We start from the raw sequence: 9504 nt of genomic DNA on the forward strand, positions 1-9504 counted from the left end.
GATTTAATTCCGATTGTATTACTACTCAACTCTCTAGTTGGTTGCCATCTTCCTTAAATGGAGTAGATATTAAGCACGAAAATCTATCCATTTTCCAAAAATGAAAGTAGCAAAGGTTTCTTAGCCCCGCCGAATCTGCGTTCTGTCACGTACTCAACCATTTACCAATTACACCATATTGTATTTCTATAGGCTATCCAGTGTCCGTGCGACGTTCTTCTTGATGCCTTCAAGGAACTTTGACTTACCATTTACGAAGAGTTATTAAACTTAATTCGTAAGGTAATTATAGTATGTACATACACAAGTCGTCACACGATCCTCCTTGCGCTCGGTGAACGCTGGAACGATTAACAACATTCCGTGTTTTGAAATTTAAATTATTATGATTATTTTGTGGGACGCGATATATGTACGAGCAATGAGCATGTAGCTCTTGACATAGAACTCGCTCGCTGTGTATCTTTATCATGATAAATTCTTTCATGGAAGTAAGGTATTTATGTAATACCTACTACGTTTACGTTACGTAATAGACTTTAATCCATACTAATATTATAAATGCCAAAGTTACTCTGTCTGTCTGTCTGTCTGTTACTCAATCACGCCTTAACTACTGAACCAATTTGCATGAAATTTGGTATAGAGATATTTTGATACCCGAGAAAGGACATAGGCTACTTTTTGTCCCGGGACATAGGATAGGTTTTATCCAGAAATCCCATGGGAACGGGAACTATGCGGGTTTTTATTTGACTGCGCGGGCGAGGCCGCGGGTGAAAAGCTAGTTAGATTATATGTATAATGATATCTATAGACCCTAAAAAATATGTGCTAAAAGCTTCATCGAGAACCACGCTACACAATACACAATATTCGTTAAAACATTGGAAAGCAGGAAGGAAAGACGAATTGGAAGAAAATCGTACATTAACAGTAGCTTTTTAGTTTATCGCGAACATACTTCGATTTGTTTTAAAATATTTACTAAGGCATATAATCAAGAGATTTTTTCCCAAAAAGTTTGCACGTGAACTATGACCACGTTCATGGTGCAATATAATAATCTAACATTCCTTTTTATACCTTTTTATCTAGGCATAGAGCAAATTTCACAAACCAGTTTTAGTAGTAATTTACCTTTCGCGGTATAATTTCTGTCTGCCATTTAATTGTTAAAGATTTTGCGCGTTGCTATGGACAGTGTCATAGGTGTGTCTATTCAGAAATCAGTATTCGTTCCGTGCAATGTATGATTTGCGTATAATGTAACGGTGAATTTGTTGTACATTTTTAAATCAGAGTCCGTTAAAACAAGCTCGGCCAGGCATGCGATTCAGGTTCAAAGTCAAAACGGCTGTCAGCTTAAAGGCTCTACTACCTGTATTTGCTGTCCTTGGAATGTATTAGAGAATATCAAAAGATATTATTTTATTATTTAAACTCATTTTTGTTTATGAAATGATTGCGATCGCGTTGCAGATTGAATGGGATGTACCTAATTACTCGTATAATTGTATAACAAAGAAGGATTTAATATAGTATAAAAATAAGTTCCAATTTGACTGCACATTTTATGTATTTTTCTGGTATTATGTGTACTTCTTATACTTATACTAGCTTACCGCCCGCGGCTTCGCCCGCTTTCTCTAAAACGATTTGAGATTTAAACTATCCTATCTCTCAAGTTGGATCGAACTGCACATGGTGTGCGAATTTTATTATAATCGGTTAAGTGGTTTAGGAGTCCATTGAGGACAAACATTGTGACACGAGATTTATATATATTAAGATGTGTATTTATTTTTGAGTCTAAGAATGTTCAAAGCTCTATGGAACAAAATGTGAATTTTAATTATTTTAAAATACCAAAAATAATTGCACCACTTGTGTGTTAAATTATATTTAACAAAAATGTCCGTGCATTATAATAATTACGTACTTTTACTATTAATGTAATGTGTTGGCCACGCCCACTGCCCACGTCGTCAATATGTTTAACAAATTGATGTGTTGTTTTACGCCCTAGGCAGATTCCTGCAAATCGGGGCTTAAACAAAAAGCTCATAGCTCACGGTTTGAGATAAATACGAGTCGTATCCCGATTTTTTCGTCCACATAAATATCGCTTTTTTCGAAATGTAACGGCTTCGAGCCGACACGTCGGTGTTCGATTCTGGGAAGTTTGGTTGTCGCGGCGCCGGTCCTGTGTTGCTGCTTGCTCGTCTAATAAATAAAAGCCTGCTTGGGAAATATTATGTTACGTCTCGGGGTGTTTTTTGGAAGTGCGTGCGGCCCTGTCTTCGGTTTGGCCACTCGAGCCTGAGTAATGGACTTTTTACCGAATGGACCTTGGGAAATAGGATAGCTTTCTTTGTTTATAATAACTATACCTAATCTTTAATGTGTTTAAATATTGAAACCCAGCAAACTGTTAAAGTTTTCATTCCGAACATTTCTTACAACAACATGTAACATAGTTTATGTGTCCCAGTTCGTATTGTTTCGAATTGATAAAGACTTTACTCCATATCGCAGTGCTGTTGGAACAAACTAACCATAATTTGATGTCGTAATACCAACGAATTTAAAGATTAATGGTTTTCGTTGTCGGTTTGAGCAATTGTTATCACCGGATACTACTTGTATACCATGTGATTGATTAAAAAGCCGCAAGTTATTCATGCCACTATAAATAAAGTTGTTAATGGAAGGCGGTCTGATAGTAATTGGGCCTTAAAATTCTTTAAGGCACACGCACACAGAGATGGGAACGGGAGGGCCGTTTGAAGGGATGTGTAAATCAGTATCATTCATATGCCTCACTAATCTCTTCGAAAGTGTAAGCTGATGAGAATCGGGTTTATCAATCGATATTTTATTTGTTGTAATCACAAGCGTCGTCAATATTTATTAAAACATTTTCTTTCACAACTCTTGATGACAAATTATATTTTAGGCTTTATGGCACTCTTCATAACGCATAACATATCTTATACCTACATACAATTAATATAAATAAAATTATATTTGCCGAAATATAAGGATTGACCTGAATCAAAGTAATATCTATTCACTAAATATTAATACCTATTCAAACTTGTGTAGTAAAAATAATTTATGTTAACAGATATAAATTAAGATGAATAGTTACGGACCTGTACTAAGAGATCAGTTATTAATTGAAATAAATAGTTTTCGTCACATTTTGCAAAGAAAATAAGTCCTAAATATGTTAAACATTTAATGGCATGGTCCGCAGTATTTACCCTGTCCCTATTATTAAATAGTCGTTAGAGGTGCCTCTTACTGAATATAAGATTTTTGAATCTAATATAAACGTATGTGATATATGGGTTTTATACGGTCCATATGATCGAGAGCCTTTGAATATTCAGGACGTGTTCACCATAAGTTTCATAGAACTCCTGAGAAACTGCCCATTAAAATTATGACAGGCCATCTACATTCCTGAACAACAAAAGACGACCTTACGATTAAAATAACACCTCCTTCGTAGAACGTATACATACATTTCGCTTCACAAGGGCCCGTAACGTTTCCGCTGGGGCTCGATGATACCTTTTTTCCGAGGCCATAGAAAAAACTTGGCGTCCCATTAACAATAAGATCAAAACTAGCCGCGCGCCACAATGGTCGGCGAGCGCCAGCCTCCGACCGCTCTAAAGACACTTCCAGGAATCGCGCCCTTTAAAAAAAGTTCCAACTCATCCTGGGTGTGTGAGAGTTGGCGAACTTGCATTCCTGGACCAGCGCACTGCACCCCTATCTAGGCGCCGACGATTCTTCCTCCCTTATCTATGCTATGCACCATACAAACAGCGCGCAATATTTAAATTCCACTCATAAAATAATAAATTCTTTATAGCACTCGGATAGAGGATAAAGGACCCACTGTACCGTACCGAGAAGTTACCGATAAAAGTATCCTTCATAACTCCACAATAAAATCACTTAACATAGATAAAATCTAAAGTGTTAAAGTTTAATATGTCGACTCAATGAAACATTCGATCGTCATATTGAGTGGCGAAGCAATGTAATGCGATACGCATTTATCGTATGTAGTACAAAACAATTTCAATTGCTGCAAAAACACAGCGATGGGCTTCGAAGGTAAAGGCGATCGAGTTCTATACATTATGCAATGCGGTTAGTCACATTGTGCGTGAGGTGGACAAAAAACGACAACAATTATACAAAAGTAATAAGACGATATGAACATCCATTAGAGGATGCCCCCGCAAGGCTCCCACGCTCGATTGTCCTTCAGGGTGGCTTCGATACCGTCAATAAAGAGTAATATACGTCACGTGTGCGTGAAAGCAAATCGCATCCACTTGCTTGACACTTTTGAAAATATTTATGTTATAAATGGTTTTACTCAGATAAATAATTAAAAATGTTTACGTTCTTGTCTTGAACTTTTTACTGCTAACAATGTTTGTATTCTGTGAAATATAAGTATTATAATATTAGGTACCTATATTACATGTAAGTAAACATTGTGTTGGATATTGTTTAACGTTGAGTTTTCTATAATTTAACGGCTAACAAAGGCTACAAGTAATAAAGAATCCTCTTTATGTCGGATCCGTTCTGACCGATCGGTTCTTGTAATGAAATACACATCGTCATCGAACCCCCCGCTAATATTTATCGACAACAAATTCTTTACCTTTAAAATAGTGGAACTTGAAAATTTAAAGTATTCCTATTTTCTGGTTATTAATGATCTGGCTTGGTGTACAAAAACGTCTGACAACGTAAAGTATAGGCTTTTACAACCTTAATTGTTTTCGTTTAAGATAAACCGTTGTTGAAAAAAATGATAATGAACTTCCTGAAAACGAATCCAAAGTTTTGAATAAGCATATTAAAGTTTAGTGTGGTGAACAAAATTAATAAAATACTAATAAATAAGAGAATACAGAACAACAATGGACATATTAATAAAGGGGGAGAGTAGCTCTCGATTTGTTAAAATATCTAATTGTTAACTTAGTATAATATTGTTACATTTATACCATCACAAATAATGTCTTCAATATGAAAAGCTTACCCAATCATTAAGTTCTTCCCTAGTAAGAGTAACGGAATCTTGGCTACGTCAACGACACTGTGTGAATGTTTATGTGTATGATCAACATCCGTCATCGTTACAGTAGGTACTAACAAAGCGACCGATGGCTTATCAAGAATCACTGACCTATGGACTGACGGCCCGTGATAACTGCATGGGAAATGGACTCCATGAGAACTAGGTGATTAATGCAAGTACCTCTGTAGATTAGATGGAACTCTGCACGGTATTCATGGAACGATTGTTCTTGCATTAACTTGGCTTTTTTTTGTTCCGTCATTATGTGATCTGTTTATGAATGGGAGACAGAAAATTGTTCAGTACGAAACTTACTGTTGTGGGAAGTAACGAGTGATTAAATACAAATATATTATACTAAGAATTTGATCGAAGATATCGTATCCTCAATCGAATCTAAATAATGATGATGAAGTTTTATTAATTGTGTCTTAAAATAATAAGAAATTCGTGTCATTCTTAAAGTATACATAGTAAGACTAAATTGTTTTTCTAAATTATAGGTCAATTGAAGGCAGGTTGAGTTGATAGAGTACATTTACATTTTACATATATAACAGTACACATAACATTAAATAAAAATAAATCAAGTTTAAAGTAGGATATTTCCAACGTTAAATATTTTTATCTACTCTTCCCACGATAGTATTAATAATAATATTATATAAATTCCTGCCTTTAAGGAAAGGCGCCGATCAACTGCAAACATATTAGTTTGTTTATGGATATCTAAATCTGTAGAAATGTTGACGCCTAGATTTGTGCAATACACGAAACACGAACATAAATGTTTTATTAACGAGCCATTTATTACTCATGAGTTACTCAATCCGCATACGGGCATATCGATTTCAAACAGCAAATAACCCAATTCCCTGCTTGCCATCGTAACATAATAATCACGTCATATAGAACCCCATTTTGATCATTGAAGACCCTTAATTTTGCTTGACGAGGCAATTGTGGCGAATCTACGGCACGTGACCACTATTTGCCACAAACACATCACTGTACGTATAATATTGATCTTGTTTATGCTCTCAATTAAGTCGTTTCGTAATTAACGAATGCGGGTGTGCGGTGCGGGGTGCGGCCCCTTTACCATTGCTTGCAAATTTTGAAATATAGTCTAAAGGGGGCTTGCGTTCGTAAATAATTTGGATTAAACTTTATTGGATGCACAGCGATAAGAGTCGGAATGGCGGCGAGACGGTTCATATCCGGCCGTCGATATAATGATAAACTAACCATATTATGCAAACAAATATATATATAAATGGCTGGGTTATCAATAAATCAACTGTAGGAAATATTGGCTTCGCTATTGCCTATTAGTACCTATATCCCAGATTCGGAATCCCAAGAGAAAAATAACAGGTTCACGGAAGCGCTTTAGAATGCTATTCATTGAGGTACGGTTGTTATCTTCGGATGTTAAAGAATAAGCAATAGATATTACACAATAGAGTTCAGATCTGGCGCCAACATGTCGCACCAACGGCTTCATAACGGTCGCATTAACCTGCGAGCAATTGTCGAAGAGTACCTGTTCATTGTGCCGCAGGTATCAACTCTACGCCTTACTTTATCTTCTGGACAAATAATTCTGAAAAGAACAGGAAGCGAAAGCGCACTTGGCGTCGAAAATAAGCCATACTAAATACTCGAACCCACGTAGATTTCAGTTTGAATAGATTTCTGTAGTTTTGGTTACAGATAATATTATTCGGTCTATTAACAATGAACTGCTCAATAAACAATTACAATGGACAAATTCTTTAATAGTACAAAATAGTGACTGTTCTGGGTACTTAACGTTATACTGTATATTTATAAACCTGGTAGGTGGTTTTTCCATAACAATATTTTTTGTTTATTTAGCTTTTTAATTTTTTGCCTTATATATCGCTGTATATCCAACCCAAAAATTCTCGTACTATAATTATGTATTATAGTATACAGATTTACAAACCCCGTTAGATTTTACTATCTTTACAAAACTGAAAAAAATCGGAAGTCCCAAACAATAAAGTCGGTATTCCACGAAGTGTCCAATCGGTCACGTCTTTTTGCACAAGACAATGTATGCGCCACATGTCAGAGGCCGGGGGGCACCGGGCTGGATTGTCGCACATGTGTTTACGCACTCATTCATTGCGTTGCTATTAATGAACCATTCAACGGCATTGTCTTGCACATGCGCCGGAAACTGCGCCCCTCACTCATGGACCACCACGCCCACGGGAGACAAATTAGCAGAAACAATAATAATTACGATGTGTGCTCAACGGTTTATGGTTATCTTATAGTTGGGTTTACGATTAAACGGCTGTAAACATAATTTTCATTCAAAGTTACATGAGATTGTTATACGAAATAATGTTTTAAGAAATGTTATATTTTTTGGTTTATATTACAGGATTATTTTAATAATTCTTATAAATAAAAATTCAAATATAATATTTATTTATGATAATAAACGTGTAACTGATTTTTTACTTAAAAAAATTCTGAGCTCTTTACGTGCATGGGACGGATCAAAATAACTGCTACGAGTCTCGTAGCTAAACGGCGTAGCATGTTGCTACGAAATTAATTCCAGGCTGTATGTCTGCAACAATTAAAAGAAAATGCGATATGAGCGATTTATCAAAAAACAAAGGAAGTGTTAAGTTATTTCTATGTATTGTTAAAGGAATTTTCGATTTGGTTCTATATCTTGCGATAAAATTAATTGTCAAACAAAAATACCAATACCGACTTATTAACGAGGTTGTGTAGAAAACATTTGAATAGTATTAATTTATTTGTGTCGAGACACATAATGCGAGTTTTGGGAAGGGTTTGATTGTGTGAAATTGTATCTTGTATCACGTCTATCTATGTCCCATAAATTCCAGCTTAAAATCGAGCACGTTCGGATAACCACCCATTGCGCCGCTTTCAGGTACCGACACTAGAGAGCTGATAATTGACTCGTCCGACTAGTTTGCGCCTGACCACCCTTTCCATAAATATTTCCCGATCAAATTATTATGCGTTCTAAAAAATGCCACGAGCTCGATTCCCAGAACTTAGAGCGAGGGCGGTTATATTCAAAGTTGCGGGGAGAGATAGCGCCATCGGTGCGCGCCCACGTCAGAGCGAGATAAATGCTGAATGGAATGAGGCTCAGAGCAGTCAAAGGGGCGAGCAGTGAGAATTACAAGAAATGGATTTATTTATTGATCTTCGTTGTTCCGTTATGGCACTAGTATCAATAAACGTTGCATTTATGTGCGCTAATGCCATAAGTTGACATCGAAAATATTTATAAATAAAATCAAGTCCCTTCTGCCCTTAGCAAAAAAGTGTCGAAAGAAATTTCATTGTTTAAGAAACACAATATAGAATCTTTGCGATTTATTTACTAAGTTGTGATTATTTATGAAAATGCGAATTTGAATCTTATTCGAGGCCGAAATTAAGTAATCAATATTAACATTGACATTAATTATTATTAATATTAACATTGACCGAAATTTAAACCAAACACTGAATAAGTATTTGTTCTATCCCCATACAACGAGAGCTTTGATAATAAATCCCTAATTACAAAAAAATATTCTTAAACATCGTCTTTGTAAAAGTGGCAATCGATGTTAATTTCTATTCAGTACATTTTTATATGAATAAAAACACTACGATGATCAAACAGGCTCAGATAGGCATTTTCGCCCCTATCTTTGTATGTGGGCCTCTTGTTGCGTTCAAAAGGCTTAATGGAATTCATTATAATGGCTTCTTTAGATAAGTCTTGATTGTAAAAGCCTGTCCATGTTAAAGCGATACTCGTCAAGGGATATTCGCTACATTTCTTAAGCCCTTTAATTCAAGTTTATACTTGAGAAATATGTGTATTCCTATACTTAGCTTATAAGTTTATAACGCAGACAATTATCTTCTTAATATATATAAATCTCGTGTCACAATGTTTGTCCTCAATGGACTCCTAAACCACTTAACCGATTGTAATAAAATTCGCACACCATGTGCAGTTCGATCCAACTTGAGAGATAGGATAGGTTTTATCCCGGAAATCCCTTGGGAACGGGAACTATGTCGATTTTTCTTTGAAAACGCGGGCGAAGCCGCGGGCGGAAAGCTAGTAATATTATATGTTATGATTCTCAAACTTCAATTTCAATATAACAAAAGATAACTGTATGCATCTAGTCTCAAGCCTAGTGCTACATGCTGAACAGCACTTTCGTCACTATGGCAAAGAATACAAAAGCGATTATCGATTGTACAATACTAATAAACAACAGTTTATTACTATGACTAAGCCTATTCAAGTTCTAGTTGTTCGCTCCCTAAGGTACGATTTCTATGGAAGTGTC

This window comes from Colias croceus, chromosome 5 (assembly GCF_905220415.1).
Source record: "Colias croceus chromosome 5, ilColCroc2.1".
Lineage (NCBI taxonomy): Eukaryota > Metazoa > Arthropoda > Insecta > Lepidoptera > Pieridae > Colias > Colias croceus.